Below are 19,388 nucleotides of genomic sequence, written 5' to 3'. Positions count from 1 at the left end.
ACAGTTGGTTTGTCGTAAAAAGAAAAGTGCAATACTGTTGATCGTCTTTTTGTGTTGTGTAACAAAAGAATACATGATAAAAATGAATTAAATTGAGTTGAATTGATAAGTAAAAGATTGTTTCATCATGCAAAATAGATTTTGGATTTCAAATTCAAGTAAGCTGCTTTATTTTGGGGTTTTTGTTAGGGCAGCTCATTTTTGACCCGTAGCACAACGGGAGTAAGCAGAATGTTAAGATCTCACAATGATGTATTGTGTTGAAAACAATCTGCATGAGTTTGATCATAAAACATTGCTGGTTCGTACGGTACTTGTGTGAACTTGTGCAGTACCAGACATTTTCAGGATGAATAAAACCCTAATATTTATTCTGACAAATATAGCTTAATGTTTTGGAAGTTTTCCTTATCAGTAACTTCAACAGTTCAGAACATATAATTAAAGCTCAGTTAACATAAGACAAACTAGTTGATTATCATACTCATTATGTAATCACCTAGAAGCTACAGTGGGACTGACCAAACCTTTTTTACATCTTTAATATTATCCTGTTGTGTTTGGTTAGATAAAATGTATGTTAATGTGGCCAAACTCTCAAAATAAGCCTCTTCCATTTGTATACTTTTATCTTTTAGTTTTGCAGAAAGCAACATCAGAGGAAAATTTGCTAATAAAAACTTTACTCACTGCGATAACATTTTTAATTGTGCCCACACTTAAAATACAACAAGGTTTTGGTTGCTCTTTGATTAAAATCCGGCAATGAGACTGGAATTTTGTATGATAATTGTTGAAGAATTATTTTTGATGATAATTTTGATTTAAGATAAACAATAGTCTGAAGCATTATAAGAAACATTTACTTTAGATTTCACTCCCAATTTTTTAAAACATCTATTGATTGAAAGACTCCTATTATTATTAATGTATTTGTTCTTAAGTTAATTCCTTTGGACTCTATTTGTTTTCCGGTATCAGTTTGCCATTTTTCTTCAGCACAATTAACTTTCTAGTTGAGTCTCAAAACCTTTCGCCATGATTAAAAATGAATTATGTTAAATCTTGGTTGGGATTTAACCAGTACATGAAGAATATCTCATATAGGAGTTACATTTACTTTTTATCTCCTATAAAACATTCCAACACCAACATCAACTGCGAAGACAGTCACAGAAAACCAGTCCTGTTTTTCTTCTTCAGCAATGAAAACCTGCTGAAGTCCAAATTGTTGCAGACCTGCTGCTATAGAGACCAGCATTTTCATTTCAGAGGCTGGTTTCAGCACAGCTAGCAAAACTCTGTTAGGATTACCCTGGCCTAATTAAGATTAATTCTAGCATTTATTCCTCTCTGCTTATTGTATAAATCATGTGTGACAGCTCAGTATTGAGTCTTGCTGCAGGACTAGGGGGGCATTACAATGGTGGGTTGACACCAGCACCCAAGGCCTCCCAAGGCAGGTGGTTTTAGGCTGCAGCGCTTCTGACAGGCTCCATTAGCCAACACTTAACATTGACAGTGAAGAGTAAGTGCAGATCTGAGGTCCCCCCTATTCCCCCCCTGGTCCTGTTTACCTTTCAGACCACACTGGAAGAGCTGCTCTATCTGACAGGGAAGAAGACTAGAGATTCATAATAACACTACAGAACACCCACAGAGCCAGTGAACACAATACCAAAGAAAAAAAAAGAAAGGAAAATGTCAGAAATAATTTGTTTGCCCAACCATTTCTCTCTCATATTTGTCGTCAGCTTTCTGGACTCTGGTGATACGCTCACCTGGATTTAAAGGATCTGGTGTTTGTAATCAAGAACCACATTAAAAGCCAGCCACCTGTGGGCTTCAAGCTAACAGGTCAAATCAAACTTTGACCCTGTAGTCTGACGATGGTCTCTCAGGGCCTTACCTTGCCACGCCACCAACGTTTTACTTGGCTACTGATCTGTTCTGTGAGCCAGACGTATCAGGGAAACTTTCCAGCTGGCCTGTGTGGCAGAACAGTAATCAACACTGGAATGTTTTTGGTCAGCAATGCACAATTAAATGGTTTGAGCATTTTGAAAGAAATTAACTTTATGACTGGAAAATCCTGGACAAGGAAGGCAAAGAACATTGAAAAGGCATTTTTCAAACAATAGATTATGTATGAGAGTTCATTTAGGGTGCCTAAAAAAAAAATCAAACCTAGTTGGAGCATTATCATCACTCCCATTTCCGAATGTTATGTTAATTTATTTTTTGAGATTGAACTCGCAGTACTTCGTCCTTAGACATCAGTTTTCACATCTAGCCAAACATTCTGAATTAGACTTTGAATGGGCCATTCGAACATATGAATGTTCTTTGCTAAACCAGTCCCGCAGCCAAAATCACACAATAGTTATGCATGGACATTGGTGTGAAAAATTCGCTTGGTGAGTTGTGACAAGAATGGGTGGACGACATGAGGCCGAGAACAAAATGACAAGATTTCCATCAGCCTGACGATGAAGAGCCCTTAAAATATTTATAAGGCACTGTGTAATATACGTTTTATTGACAATTAAAGGTCAACATGTCCACTGATCTAGTAGTTCGGCCATAGTAATTATTACAGAATCTGTAACATCATGGTGTAGTGAAAACAAAGCAAATATTTCAGTAAAATTGTCTCCCAGAAGTGTTGAAGATTTGGAACTGTGACATTCACCCAACAAAGACCGTCTGAATAAATGATGGTGAATGCGACGCAATAATAAAGTTAAACAAAACTCGGTTATGCAATCCTGCTGCAATAATCCCAATTACATGAGTTTGCGAAGAGGGGGTTGATTTCTTTGAAGAGTACGCATGCAATTGTGTATTTCTGTCTCCCGTTATCACCAACACAGGAGCTCATCTCATGGCTCGTGACAAGGTTGAGCCTGAAAGGTGGTTGGTGCTTTTCCACGAACTTCCTCGTGTCAGTGTGACTCTTTGGCTGTCAGCAGAGTCAGCATGTCAGTTAAAAAATTGGATGTGATTTGGCCAACCCAGCACCAGTCTAAAGTAATACTGCGGTCCAGTAATTCTGTGGTATTTTAACCAGAGCGAGTTGCAGACATTTTATTAAGGCCTCAGGACATTGTGTCAACTTTAGGCACAAATGTAATAAATCTCCTTCAGGGAGGTTAAAACTTAAGCTAGAAGCTATAAAACGTTTGATCATTTGGAAAAGAGGCACGGTTCAAAGGGGACCTATTATGCTATCTTGAATAATTTAACATAGGTCTGTGGTCTATACAAAACATGTTCATTGCATTTTTCTGTGTAAAATAATTCTTTAGATAATGAGAATTCACCTGGTCAGTTCTGAGCTCCTTTCAGAATGAGATGTTTGAGGGCTACTAATATGAAAATAAGCTGCTGCTTGCTGGGCCCCCAATTTTAACGTCTCACTTCACACATGTGAAAATGGCTTAATATCTTACAAAGTGTTATATTTGATTTGTGGACGCCCCAGGCACCCTGATTACAGCAAATATTGCAATTAATTCAATGAATTAGATTTCCAGCATCTGTTACCAACCACTTACCAACTCAAACAAAATGTGAAGCCATACCCCATGCAGTACTAAAATCTCAGTTTTTCAGCGTTCACTGCAGTTTTACAGTGGCTGGCACATTATTAAATGCATAAGTTTCACCGAGCTAGCAGACAGGACAAGTTTTCTGGGTGTTGTTTTTTTAACATCCCTATTTTCCAGTTCTGACTTGGCATTTATAATGGCTGAAGGCCATGTTTAATTTGTTCAAGCTCTGCAGAGCAGGACTCCTTACAGGAAGTTGAAACAACAGGCAACAGTAACTTCACTTTCCTTCCTCAGATATTTTATTTAGAGCGAATCCAGAGTGAAACGTTATGTTTAGAGCTGTAAATCAAACATGAGGGGATTTACCAAGATTACACATGAAAATTTCTCACTATTGTACAAATTGCTTACCAATCCAGTCAAGTTATTTATTACGATGTTTGACAATCAAGCGCAAGTCCATGCCGGAGATGTGACTCTCAAGGAGGGCTAATCAGTTCATTCAGAGGCGCCATCCTTGCAGTGTTGCTGTGGTGGCATTAGCTGGGTGCCATCCAAGTTGCATCACAGAAGCACTTAGAAGAAGTGCCGTCTCTATTGCCTCATTAGTTGGTGCAGTGGCTGCTGTCAACATCACCATTGTGGGCTTCAAAGCACAGGCTCCAGCTTGTGAGCCGTCCAAATATTTCTTTCATGAAAGCCCCATCACATCAGCGCTTTCATCACTAAAAAAAGGTCAGCGAGAGTGAGAGCGAGCGAGAAGGAAAAGAAGGAAGAACTGAAATCCGTTGTGGCTGAGTCAATGGCAGTGGAGCCCTTTGGGGAGACCACGCCATGGAGAGATCGAGAGGAACAAGAACCAGGAGTGAACGTTGCCTTTTCATCTGTCTTTACTTACTGATGTAGCACAAGTTGAGTTTAATCTTTTCAGCAGTTCCTTTGGCCACTGGTACAACTTACAGGGGCAGTTTTATGTGAAATCAACTTGTCTGAGTTTTATATCATGTTATAATGTTATTCCCACATGAAAAACAAACCTGAAGTATTCTTTTGATTCTCTAATACATGTTTGCGAAATCCTTGAATCTCCCATGGCAACCGTTTATCCGTCCAAAACTCCTGAGTGGACAAATCTCCTCCTCGAAGCTGCAGTTTCCAAACTTCTGCTTCACAGAGCAGCGCTCCCCTTTGACTCCCCCGCTCAGTTCCTTCAGACTAGCCAGCAGCACTTAGCAAACATCTGGTGGAACTGCGCATCTGCTGAGCTCATTAAACGAGCTACTTCTCAGTGAAACTCTGGTAAAATCGTTGTTAAGGGGTAAATAGAGGAGTGATATTGTGATGACTTCCTGGAGGCAGTGTCAGAAGGAGCAAGAGTTTCTTAAAGAGACAGAGACCCACAGCATTAAATATCTTTTAAGTCATATTTGATATATATGGCATGTTTATAACAACTGAATGTAACATAGTTACTTGATTATGCTATAAAATACTATGGAACTGGAAAACATGTCGATGACAATGTAGATATTTGGAGCTGAATCAAGTTTGTCTTATTTTGTGACAAATCACATTGCTTTAAAATTACTTTGAACAGGTTCTCTCTTTAGATCTCATGTAAAGTTGATCAAATAGAACTTAAATCTAACTTTTCAAAAAGAGTGATCAATGTGGTTTAATTAAACTGATTATTCAAAACAATAATTATTTCGCAGTGCAGAGTTAACCTTCTTTGCCAGAGCTGAATAAGAGGACTGCAGACATTCCAGCAGAGTAATCCATAGCCTGGGTCCTCAAGCTGACATATCATCAGCATCTGGCCCCAAGCATGCTTGCTGCTCTATATGTCTCAATAAGGAGGCAGAGAGTGAAGTTTGTGGTTGTTCAAAGGTTACATAACAAATATGTGGGGCTGATTTATAGTTCAGACTAATATTCTAGTGACAAAGACGATGGTGGTTGTGGTTTCTGCTCAGAAATTCTAGTTAAAATACAACTGTATGTTGTCTGAGAATAAGACTACACCATGAAATAAAAGAAAATTATTCTACAAAGTGATAGAAAATGTTAGATTGATTCAGATATTGCAGTCTGTGCTTTATGCCATACTGAGTGGAGGACCCTATTTGAGTTTTACTCAGGACATAACCTTTTTTATTTACTCTTTTCTTTCCATTTTGATTGTGTGGAAATGGCATAAAACCACAAAAAGTCTTTTAAGCCTCCATTAACATTGTGGATGTTACACATTGAGCTGAAATACTCAGAGTAAATTCACAGAGAAACACTAACTCCTCCTTTTTTCTGCACCTGCTTCGCTTGTCTAATGTACTTAGACGCTGGACTCACAAAACAGAATACACTTATTAGATACATGCAGACACAAACTAATCAGATCTATCAAGTCAAGCAGATGTGGTCAATTTTTATCTATTTACGTGTTGGTTCAGTTTTCCTGAGTAAAACTGTGATGAAAAGCACCACCTCTTCAGTTTCTTTCAGAATTACCACATGTCATTTGATAAGTTTGGAAACCTCAATCTAACAAAGCTTTGGCATGGGGATGGTCAACCATATACCATCTCCAATCATTTAGGACATAGCCTGGAAAAACATGGACAAATACAACCGTGGAACATCATTGTGACAGTGCTAGCAGGACTGCATTTTGTATGGCAAACATGGATTTGGCTTGATTTTGTGTTCATGTTTGAATACAGAAGAAACCCATTTTTCAGGCCTTAGAGCGCCTCTACCACTGCATGGCCTCAGGTCAAGGAGCTGGACTTATTTTTTCATGAACAATTGCAAAGAAAAATGATCATACAGAACAAGAAGTTTCAACCAGTAAGCTACAGCACGAAGGTAGATGTTGGAAGTCGATGTCAAAGTCTCATGTTTACCCAGATGACTGAATATGTTTATATACTAGCAGTAGCTCTTCATTACATCAATCCCTGGCCTAAAAATGTTATAGACACCGGACTTCACACATGTCATGAGTACGGCAACACTGCTCATAATCCTAACCACAACTCCTTTTAATAAGGACTGTCCTTTATTATTGAATTTGACTTTTGACAACAGGCAACCACATTGAACCGTTATTGTGCAGGTATTTGCCATAAAACTCAACACGCTTTGACATTTTGATAAAATCATCTCATCCGTCTCCATACATTCCTTCCACAAGCATTTCTTCATCATTAGTCATTCTTCAGCACTGTGGTGGACTTCACTGTTCAACCATTTTTCTTGTATTTCTAGAAAAAGACATATACACTTCAAACCTTGATTTAAGAAGAAGATCAAAGCATCTTCCTCACGTTTCATCCCCACAGTCTTCATCATAGCGATGCAATGAAGAGACTGGACTCAGATGAGCAAACGACGCTGTCAACACAATCATCCCAGACAGAGAGAAGACAGTGTGTCATCAGAGGAGGACTTGAGGTTATCATAATTTAACATTCTCTGCTCTCCTATCTCTTAAGTTTATCTTTGTGGCTTTCCTCTTTCTTGGCTCGCTGGCTTTCTTCTCCCTCACTGCGAAAAAGCAGGAGGCCCTTTTGTCCAGCCTGTGTTATCTCATGGCGTCAGTCAAAGAAGAAAGGAACCTCTGGGTACACATTTTAAGAAATGATCATGGAGTCAGCTTAAGATTCAGCACTGGAATTGAAAGAAGAGGTTTTGTCCTCATCACAAACGATAACAACGAAAAATAGCAACAAGAACCCATTCGTATTTGGCTCAACAAGTCTGTGCATTTGTCCAGTAAAGAATGTGCGTTTCTGAGTAGCTCTGTGCATCAAAGCGCGATAACAGAGACATTACGTAGCTGGCCATTTTTACCGAGAGGCACAGATAACAGAGCTGTCAGTGGATACAACTTAACACTGGAAACATGTTGCAGAGCAGCCGTCATTACACTGTGGCCCTGAAAAGCACATGTCTCTACTGGAGGCTAATAAATCAGCAGAGTGGCTGTTTTTATGTGGGCTCCTTTACCATAGGTCTTTATCTTCGGTATTTAACCACTGTGCACTACACGGACTCAGGTTGTAAAACGAGTCTAATAAATGTCACAAAGGTCACAATAGTAATTTTGTTAAAGCCACCGTAGAGCTTCTGCCTTCAGCTGCCATGAAATAAATCAATCAGCGGATGAATGGAAACCTGTCATGAACCTCAAAAATGAACCAATAGTCAAACCGAACGTTATTTAAATGACTTCAGAAGACAGAGTCATAGGTGTAAAAGAGGGTTGTAAAAATTAATTTGAAGCCTTTAATGTTTTTACAATTTTGGCTGTCAAAGTTTAATTTTTCAGTTTAACAAACAGATTTAAATATCAGACAAAGATAACTTGAATATACAAAAAGAAATCTTCATTAATTAAGGGAAAAAACCCTATCCAAACTAACCTGACCCTTTGGGAAGATAAAATTGCTCCATTATTAAATCATGAATTAACATTTATTTTCAATTTAGCAAGCTTCTTTCATATCTGATGACTGTTTGAACTGCTGAGTAAAAAGAATCACTTAGTCTGACAACATGTAGTAACCTAAAGAAAAGCAGCACATTCTTCCCTCAGCTAAAGAAATTCAAGAACCAAAAGTGGAGAAAACATGAAACGGTGAAGAATGTTTCCAGGAATGGCTGGTCGACCAAAATTACTCCAAGAGTGCAACGACGACTCATGAAGGAGTTCACAGAAGAAATCAGAACAGTAATGAAAACATTTACTGACTCATTTGCATCGGTTAACGTTCGCATTCAAGATTTAACAATAGGAGAAAGAGTGCAACATTTCCATGGATAAAACCGCAGCTCGCAGAAATAAACCCCACAAAAGCCTGTTTGTATAAAATGTCCTCAGAAAACATCTTAATGATCTCCAAGAGTTTGGGGAAATTTTGTGGACTGGCAAGAGAAACTCTTTGGAAGGTGTCCCATTGCATCTGATGGAAAACTAACACAGCGTTGTAGAAAAACAATAACGTAACGACGGTAGAAAGGATTTGGCAGCTTGATGTTCTGTGGTAGTTCTGCTGCTTTAAGACATGGGGAAAGTTAACTAATTGAACCATTATTTCTGCTTTGTAACAGAAAAGTAAGGAGAATGTCTGGCAATCAGCTTGTGAGCTGAAGCTCAGTTTTTATTTGGTGTTGCTGCAGAACAGTGATCCGAACCAACCAAAAAGAAAAGGGAAATTTTGAAGTTGCCAAATCCAGAATTAGATCCAAGTAAGATGCTGTGCTTTTACATTTAACCACTCATTCATGGTTGAAAACTCTCTAGTGTAGCTGGATTAAGACAATTCTGTAAAATAACTGGACCAGCATGACATGTTTTAATTTGCTCAGGTGCTAAGAAATTTAAGTTAGTGATGATTAAAGCTATATTACAAATAGTCACCATTGCATTTCACATTTTATTGTGAGAATAGATTGAGAACATTCCTACATGTTGGCCAACCAAAACGCCTTTCAGCCTTTTTTTTTCCTACCAACACCCTGAATTTTGAAAGGTTTTTCTTAAATCAGAATCATATTCAACCGTTATGTGACAGTTTACACGTTTTTTGTCATTAAACTCTCATTTGTGTAAATGTAGTAATGAAAAAAAAACTACAATCACACAAATGACTGAATATAGTGTGCTAATCGATTGAGATAATAACATCGATTAGGTAGGCCCACATAAATGTGTAACTTAATTTACAGACAGAATAAGGAAATCTGTCCTCAGATGAAACGGTCTTTAATCTCTTATTAACATTCCTTTGGATTTGCCTGTAAAACATTTTTTCCAAACCAAACTGGGAACATGATAGTTTACACCTCTTATGTCTCCTGTCCTCTTTACCGCTTGCGACATTTGCAGCTAGAATGAGTTTTTGTGTCAACCAAATGAAGAGAATATTCCCTGCTCGGGATTCACCTCCTCCTCCAGAAGTGTCTGATGATCTCTGTGAAGAACCAGCGCTTCATCCATTTTTCTTTTCTGTTTTCTTTTTTTTTTTGCCTTACTGCTAGGTTAATAGCCTTGAGCCCGGGAGATTAACACGACTCTCTCATTTCTTGCTTATCACCGTACAGGGAGAAATTCAAGACTCACTGCCACATTCAGGCTCACAGAGGAATTGTGGTCAGTGGGCCTGTCCTTTCTCTCTCCTTGCATGAACTAACTGATAGCCACACAATTATGCCTGTCTTTCTGAGACTTAAAAACAATTATATCATCAAAAAATAGTAAAATCTACACAACAAATCTGCAGCCTCGAAAAAAATATTTGTCCCCTTAAAGATGTCTGTTTCAATTGTGATCTATTTTTAATCATAACTGATACAGACAGACATCTTTAAATGTTGATTTAAGTTTTTAAAGCCATCCAAACCAACTGGGCTGTATGTGAAAACATAACTGCTCCCTAAACCAAATAATTGGTTTTGCCACAGTTGGGAGCAGCAACAGCTTTTAAGCATTTGTGAAAAAGTGGCAGTGAAGTTTTTTATATCACTTCAGAGGAAATTTAGTCACACTCAGCTTTGCAGAATTGTTTTCATTCAGCCACACTTGAAGGTTTTTGGTCATGGTCAGCCTGTACAAATGCATGTCTCTGCATCTCAGTTTGATTTAGAACTCATTGCTTTACTTTGACTAGGCCATTCCCTGGCCATCTTTTCAGAGCCTATCAGGGTTGGACTACCGAAGTGCTGTTTGATTTTAAACCCAAATTGCTCAGCTTTAACAAAGACAATCAGTTGTGGCTTATTTCGTTTAATACTGTCAAGATTTGTAGGTTTCTGGAATCAAAAAAATGCCCATTGAACAAACTTTTTTTCTCAAGTAATGATATTTTTTAGCTCATACTGGGAAAGATTTGTGTGTTTCTTAAAGTGTCAGATGTTCTATGAGTCCCCCATAAAATTTTAGTCCCAAAATAAAGCCTTTGAGATTTTCTTACATTTTAAAATCAACCTCAGACATTGTTTCAATTCTAACAGTGATAAATTCACATAAAATGTTCCACCCTTTTACAGATTTAACCAAAAGCGAGAGAAGCCGGAGATGAAAATCTGATCAGACAGTCGGGGAGTGTCGGGCTCCGGGCCATGAATTTGAAAGACTCAAAACTCCCCTGACAACATACAAATGTCACATCATGCGCGCACAAAGATCATGTTCAAAGTGCTGTTCAGCAATATTGCAATATCTGTTGTGACCTTCTTCTAGTTTGTGGCGTTGCGTCATGGTTGGCTGATGTAAGCTGGTGAACACAAAGGAAATCACACAGGTTGCACTCATTCCAGCTCTCTGTGCCTCGACATCGCATCATTACTGCGTGGAGGCTGTACTGCTGTCTCTGCTCTTCCTCTGGTGTTATCCGTGATAACCCTAGCACACACCTCAACAAACATCTGCCCAGTTCCAGAACCGATGCAATGCTGCATCCTCTGCAATATAGGATTATTATTTTTTCTCAAGGTGGAAGAAGGAGAAGGATGTGATCTGGTTGATCTGAACACATCAAGTCAGACACGTCAGTGTAGTAAAGAATCAATGTCAAATGCTGTTACACACCTGAAAATGGCCACATCTCAACTAAAATAATAGATTAGTTTGATGCTACGTGTAACAGGAGTCACATCTTGTTAGAAAAATTATCCTCCTGTTCATTTACTCATGAGTTTATTTTACAAGTTATGTTTTCATATTATTCTTTTCATATTATTCTTTTTATATTATTACTCTCATATTATTCTTCTTTTTATATTTTTACTTAACTTCTCTTTCTTTTGTAGTATATTATTAACTTTGTTTAGGATGTTTGCTTGGAAGCTAAAAACGTTAAACATTCATGTGTTATTAGTTCCATCTGTAACTGATTAGTTGTGGTCAGTCACATGCCCTTATAAGGGCATGTCCATAGGAGGTTCCAGAATGTAAAGACGGTTGGTCAATTCTCTGTGTGACTGTGTGAAGAAGCCCAACCTCCTTTTTCTATACAATAAAGAGAAATGCAAAGAAAGAACTGGCAGAATTGAGTCCAGACAGTGTTTGACAGCGATTCGTCGCGTCTGTTCTCAATTCTCCTATTCTGCAGAAAAGAAATTAAAAGAAACCTAATCTCTGTCTCTGGCTGATTCTTTGCAGGTTATGACAAAATAAACCTATCACATCTTGCAAAGAATTTGACTTTTTTTTTTCTCATCAGTTCACAAAATATTTTCCCAACACACTTTTAGATCAACATGATGTTTGGCATATGTGTGATGGAGGCTTGTTTTCTTCTTGATCTGTAGTGATTTTAGCCTTACATGCTACTTTAAATGTTGTTTTGGATCCTTTTGTGATGTTGTTGATGCGCTCCTGGAGTCATTTTTATTTCACTGGAAGAAGTAAAAGTAGCATTGTAACTCTCTCCAGACTGATAACTTGTTTCTCGTCTGTTCTTGAATTTCTTTCAATTGGGACATGGTGTGTTATTTTAGAGATCGCTTAGATTACTTCATGTTGTTGTATAGGTTATATGGGAGTGAATGTTTTATTTTGCAGATCCAGCAGGGAATGATAGGCACACAGGAAGACCAAGGGAAGATCTAGAATCGAAAGGAAATGAGAAGTAAATACAAAAACACAAGAATAAACCAGGAAACTAAATATGAAAGAATAGACTTAAGATCTTTGTACCTCCTAAGTAACAATAAGGAACACAAAAGTAAGTAAAAAGGAAGTGATTAAAAAACAAATGACACAAAACTCAAGCACTTTAGGATTGTCTGAACCATACATTGTGAAACTGGACCAAAATATGACTCCTCTCAATCAACTGTTCATTAACAATGGGGGGGATGATGTTTTCACAGAGATCCAGATTGGTAGCTTCTTCCTTTACTAAATGTAGTCATCGTTTTGAGAACTGCTTGTTGTTTTCACTGGTGCTCTTCACTCAGATATGAAAACTGACACAAGAGGAGAGCTGAAATGAAGCTGAGACTTTTAATCCGACCAGAAGTTTGCACCTTTCTCCTCATTCATTTGACATTCTCTGAGGCTTTCATCACTGGGGATGCAGCACCAACAGAGCTCGCTATTTTCCCATTAACCTCACTAATGGTTTGATAGCTGGGATATTTCTCCTTTATCTGTGTGTGTAACAGGAAGTCACTGGGAGACTGTATCACAAAAAGCTAAATTTGGTCTTTCTGTTTATTACTTTGATTGTATTGTGTAAAACAGAATAGAATCAGGCGTTAATCGAGATCAAAAGTATTTTTATAACTAGTGTTTTATTTGTTTTTTTTAATTAAATAACAAAGGAAAGCTCATCAATGGCACATTCATATTTAGAGGTGTTTACATTTGTTTTAAATGATAATATGTACTGTTTAGCATTTCTCAAATAAAATTATTCATAGGCAAAAATAATTACATGTACAGTATATCTGTATGCTACCTCTAGCCGGATCTTAAACACGGCACTGATGTTTAGGGAAAAGGGAGCCTTCAGGGTTCTTCACTCTTAAAATCATCCACAATAAAGGCGTGTTGTTGTCAATACTGCCTGACAGTCTGGAGTACAGTTTATGCACTGATTAGAGAAAGACCGGATCACAGAGTATCGAATCCTCCGCTCACTGGCCAGCACCAATCTTGCTGAAAACTAAATTTATTTTGTACGCCAGCCAGTTTCTTGGAATATCTCAAAGGAAAGCTGTGAAACGTTTTTTTTTATCAGAATAATGATAAAAATCAAAGCTTCTAAGCACTGTTTGCAATTTAAAAAAAACAAACATGTTTTACTTGTGCACATGAAGCTCATCTCATCCTACCACTTTAACAGATCAAAATACGCCCACTGCACACAGAGTAGCTGCAGACATGAAGGAAGAATTAATTTGGTCTGTTAATAATTGATAAATCTGTGCTTAGGCTGAGCAAGAAAGCAATTTACACAGAATATGTAAGGCACACGCAGAGACATGTGCTGTTGTCAGCGAGGGTCTTTGGAGTCGAGATATTGGAACACATTTTATGGGCGAATCTATATGTTTTATCTCTATGACTTTTCTTATTTTAATATATCATTGATTTATTTGGGAATGTGGGCTTTTAACTAAACTAATTTTGATCTTTGAGGATTCGTTTACGATTGGCTCGTGTTTGTCTGCGTCGACTCTCATCAACTCTTCCCAGCTTCTTTGTCATCCATCATCCTCTCGGCGTGATGCTGCCACCACCATGTTTCATGATGTTTGCCAGGTGATGTGCAAAATTAGTTTTGAATTTTGGGCTAAAATGTTCAGTTTTCATCTCATTTTACCAGAGCATCTTTGCCGTTTCCTCTTCATCATGTGTAGAAACGTTTGAGCAGGATTTTTTTTATGGCTTTCTTTCAACAATTTCTTTCTTTTGTGGCCTTTGCATTACTGATATTGTTCCAGTCAACAGATTTCTTACTTGATCTCCTCCACAGTTACTATAGGGATTGATCTTGGGTGCCTCTCTGATTAATGCTCTCCTCACCTGGCCTGTTGTGGAAGATGTATTGAACAGTGCAGCAGAAGTCGTTTTCCGTGACCTAACCCTACATTAAATGTCGACATATCGTTTTCCCCTGACCCGTCTGCTGTGCTACGTCGCTGTTTGTTCATCGATGTGCTCTAACAAACCTCTGAGGCCTTCGCAAAACATCTGGATTTATACTGAGATTTAATTAGGCACAGGTGGACTCTGTCTGTTAACGAATTGACTTTTAAAGGCAATTCGTCTCACTGCATCTTATTATGGTTATCAAAACAAAGGAGGCATCTCATAAACGTAAAATGAAACTTACTTGCCGCTGTATTGCAATAAAAGGCAAAAAAAAAAAAAAAAAAGTTAATGATGCATCTGGCAGGTTAAGTTGTGCGTAGACAAGCTTTGGAGGACTGCACGACGTCACAGCCGAAGCTAGGTCGGCCGTCACTTCCAAACAGAAGCGCTGTGCGTCACTCGCTTCATGTCAAGCCAGAGGGAGGGAGAGAGTGAAACAAAGAGATGGGGCAGGAGCTGGAGGAGGATGGAAAGGAGTCGGAGCAGCTCTGTATGCCATGGACCATTTAGAGTGGGAACTGTGCCAGTGTGACACTAAAATCACTTTAATATGTAAAAGGAGGGAAAGGGGAAGGGCAGAAGGAGAGATTAGGGGGCTCTTTTGATTAGTGGTTATTGCTTAGAGAGACTGAGAAAGTAGACACAAAGACAGGACAGTGAACATCTTTTTAAAAGGTAGAAGTATATAAGAAAGGATGGGAACAAAGGGAAGCAGGAAGAGGAAGGGCCTTCATTTACCATATGTAAAATGAGCATTTTATTTTAAAAAAAAGAAAAGAAAATTGGTACATTAATTCAGAGGAGGAAGGTTCATCGTTGTGCCATATGCTAATCTGCGTTTTTATCAAAGAAAAACAACAAACTAATTCAAAGCAGGAAGGTTAGTGATTGTTCTGAAGTCCTGCTGCGTGCATTGCTGCTAATTAGGCAATTTCGTGCAATAATTAGATTCATCTTTCTTGAAAATGAAAACTCTCCCAGAAGATTTCTTCTACCAAACTGCTGGGTTTTTTTTTTTGTTTTGTTTTGTTTTTTTGTTTTTTTCCCATTCGCGACATCTGAGGTTAAGGGTTACGTGCGCAGATAAGATTCGAGGTACGTTTTCTGCATCAGGAATTAAAGGAAACAAAGAGAGTGAGGGGGAATACACAACACGGAGCAGCATGTGGAATAACTTTTACCCATTTATGGATCTGTAATTGCATTAAATCCAGCGCGGTTAAGAGCTTCTCTCTGCATCACAGGAATGCGTTTGCTTGCGAGGCAGTCGCTACCCTGACTTCCCTCTCCATATCAATGAGCTTGCAGAAGGTTGTGCGTCATCAAAACAGATCGCTCTATTTACAGTCAACCCCAGCGAACAGTCGTGTGAAATATGTGCAGAGACACATGGCTAGATAAAGCTCTTTGTCACTCATGTCCCTCATGTCACACTGTTGCAGCAATCTGTTGACACAACTATGTGAACAGTCAACACAAATGAGAAAAGGTGCAAAGGCTCCAAAAAAAACCCAACAGGATTCCCAGAAACGAGGATAAAGATCGAGAAAAAAATAATAATAATAAAAAAACAAAGCAAAAGTGATTCAGAGTTTGTGCGCTTTCATCCTTAGTTCTAAAGACTGCTCAACTTTAGAACAGAGCGCTGTAATCAGACATGATTCACTGCTATTAAAGATGTGCATGCAGCAAAAAATATTTATGGAGGCCATTTTTAAGAAACATAAATTTGTTAAGAAAAGAGCCATCAGCCAAACAAGGGCCAGATCTTCCTGTTGTTTACATAGGAAGCATGAAAAGCTTGGATAAATCACCAAAAGGTCAAACACGTCTGCTATCATTTCTGCACTTCAAGTACTCAAATCCAGCATCTGTTATACTCGGGACTACATTTGCGTGAGAGCAGACAGAAAGTAAAGTAAAATACAACATTGTTTAGAATTGACCGATTTCAGTGCATGTAGCAAAAGCCGGACAACATGTATATATATACATCATATATCGAGGGAGATTTAATCGCACAACAACCTCACATTTGAGAATTTATTTTAAAAGACAAACACAACAGAGAGAGAGAGTGCTTTGAAGTGAAAGAAAATAGACGGTTTTACAAATAAAATCCAAAAAGTGTGGCGCAAATATGGATTTCACTCGCTTTACTCTGATATAATTTATTCTCAGTATAAATCCGGCTGTTCTATCAAGAGCTTGAATTAGTTACAGCACATGTGGGGGCGGGGGAGTCTGTAAAAAACAAGAAACTAGTACTTGTTTCTTGTGCCTGAACACACCACAACCACCGTGAAAACTTGTGGTGGCAGCATCATGCAGTGGGGTGCTTTCCTTCAGAAAGGACAGGAAAGATGTTCAGAGTTTCTAGGAAGAGTTTATTTGATGAAGGATGACAAAGATCACACAAAGTGAAAGGAGCACTTTTTTCAAAGCTTCAATCCCTGAGGAGAAGAAAACATGGGAACAACACACTAACTGAAAGAACAAATGCAGAGAAAGCGATGGCTTTCAAAAAAAAAACATCTGGGAGCCATCCGGGAGTTGGGAGAAAATCGCTGCACTCAGCTGAAACTCTTTCCCTCTCCTCTCTCTCTACATTGCCGTCCTTCTTGCCTGCTTCACATCCAGCTAACACCTTCCCCCAAAAGGCTAAACGCAGAGGGAGAGCACAGTGCATCAGAGGGCTGAGGGAGACCTTAAGCTCTACAAGCGCTCACTCTCTCAGATTGCACAGGGAGAGCATGTTACTAACTGATGGCATTGATGCAAATTTAACACGTTCCACATCCAGCAGCTGTGAAAGCCACTCAGTATCTGTGTTGGATCTTCTGAAACATGAAATGAGAACACAGCTAAAAAATAAAATTTTTAAAAAGGTGGTAATTTGTATTAATTATAATAAAAAAATTACATTACATTTTCACGCATGCTTTGAGGAGTTTGCTCTTTGACCTTTCACTTCAAAACACAAAGAGATATCTGGCCTTTTCTGCAGTCAGAGGCGTCTGAGCAGCAGCTTCATGTGACGGGCGTTAGCAGAAATGTCAGCCAGTCCCAGAGGTTGGACAAAGGACACACTTTCTCTCTGCGGAAGACAGATGGAGATTTTTCTCTCAGATTCTGTAGCGTATCTATTTCACTAACAAAGAATTAAACAGAGGAAACTATGTATGTTATAAAGAGTACAGTACCTTGAAAAACTATTCACACCACTTTCCTGCTGGATTTTTCTCCATTACATCCACAAACCTCCATTTATTTCATTGGGATTTTATGTAACAGACCAACACATACTTGTAAAACATTAATATTTAGATATATTAAGAATAAATGACTATTTTCCTTTTGACACTTTTTTGTTCTGATTTTTGTAATCATGAAATTTAACAATGGTGTGCTATGATTATTGTTGTGCTGCATTGTGCTGAAGACTGCAAAGTAGCCACTGGCTAAAGATATCCTGCAAGCAGAACATTTGTAACATGTTAAACTAACCTGTTTCAAGGTTCTGACTGTCTTGTCCCTGAAAAACAAGCTAATAGATAAGTTACAAAGAGGAGTAAATGTTTCCATCCTGGTTGCTTCATATTTCACCGTTACTTTCTGTCACCAAAGAGTCATCTGCACATTAGTGGGTTTCTAAAGACATGAGCGAACGCAACATTTGAAACTTTTACAGAGGTCGTAAAAGTCAAGAGGGTCATAAAAAATGTTAGGGGTAAACTTTATGTAGACCCCCTTACTAAAATCCTAGATCCCACACTGTAAAAAAAAAACTCTGTAAATTTACAGTAAAAAATGGTGAAATACCAACAGTTCCTGACCGTAATATCCGAAACATTTTATTACCGTAGAAAACACATGGAATTACCGCAAGTCAAAACTGCAAAAGAAAAAAAAACAAAGTGTGGCCACCACGTCCCAACAAGGCTGTGACGTCAGCAAGGAGGTGGTGGAGTCATGCTTTGGGCCAAAATCATGGGGAGAGAATCATTGGTCGGCCCCTTCAGAGTCCATGAAGGTGCGAAAATGACCTCAGCAAAGTATCTGGACTTTCTGACTGATCACTTTCTTTCATGGTTCAAAAGGAAGTGTCACTTTTTTCGGGTGTTGAGGGGTGGTGAGGCAGAAGCTGTAGACCCAGGTAAGATGAATAGTGATTTTAATAGTGCAACACACAGTGCAAGCAACGGGCAGCACAGCCGAGCGGAAGCCAGGGCTCGACGCCGGTAGCAACCGTTAACAAGACTGGAACACGAAAGACTGAGTGCACATTAGACAAGGACCCGACCAAGAACAGACACACAGGTGAGACTGAATACACAGGAGGCAATCAGGGAACGAGAAACACCTGGGAGCAATCAAGGGGAAGACAGGACAACACGGAGACACAGAGACACTGAAAACTCAAAATAAACACACAGAAAAACACAGAACATGACAGGAAGAGCTGTACCTTCAGAAGCAAAATCATCTTCATGCATGACAATGCACCATCTCATGCTGCAAGGAATACCACTGTGTCATTGGCTGCTATGGAGATAAAAGGGGAGAAACTCATGGTGTGGTCACCATCCTCCTCTGACCTCTGACCTCAACCCTATTGAGAACCTTTGGAGTTTCCTCAAGGAGAAGATCTGAATGCAGCTCATATTAAACCAGCAGCTCTGGGAAGGTTTTCTGACATCCTGCAAAGAAATTCAAGTAGAAACTTTCCACAAACTCACAAGTTCAATGGATGCAAGAATTGTGCAGGTGATATCAAAGAAGGTTCTATGTTAACATGTAACTCGGTCTGTTAAGATGTTTTTGATTGAAATAGCTTTTGATTTTAGTACATGTGACCATTTAATGCTGCACATTCATAGAATGACCGTTTGCAGTTCTTTATAATCCATAAAATGTTTAGAAAATCTGCTGTGCATAATAATTTGGAACAGTGCATTTTGAGTCTTTTATTTTTGAAAAATATACTGTTCTCATGGGGAGCTATGTTCAGTAAAATTTGATTTATACTGTAATAGTTCATGACTTGAAAATTATATTGACCATAATTTGCATTGACCATTTAAGAAAATCTGAGAAAATGTCACTTGCATAATAATTTGAAACACGGTGTAGAATAATAACAGTGAATACTCAGATATTATTAGTCCTATTTAACTCCATAGCAGTTTTCTATTTTCCCACTGTCTTTTTCCAGCCACAGTCTCCAG

The 19,388-nt window shown here is 38.5% G+C and overlaps 1 long non-coding RNA gene across 1 annotated transcript; it reads right to left on the bottom strand.

Moving 5' to 3' along the window:
• Positions 1-16,526: 16,526 nt before the first annotated feature.
• Positions 16,527-18,121, bottom strand: LOC116710119 (uncharacterized). Its single transcript, XR_004337042.1, has 2 exons — positions 17,089-18,121; positions 16,527-17,000 (listed from the first exon to the last, which is right to left on the bottom strand). It is a non-coding gene; the product is annotated as an uncharacterized LOC116710119 (long non-coding RNA).
• Positions 18,122-19,388: the final 1,267 nt, after the last annotated feature.

This window comes from Xiphophorus hellerii, chromosome 2 (assembly GCF_003331165.1).
Source record: "Xiphophorus hellerii strain 12219 chromosome 2, Xiphophorus_hellerii-4.1, whole genome shotgun sequence".
Taxonomy (NCBI): Eukaryota; Metazoa; Chordata; class Actinopteri; order Cyprinodontiformes; family Poeciliidae; genus Xiphophorus; species Xiphophorus hellerii.
This window is presented reverse-complemented; position numbering and strand designations above follow the sequence as displayed.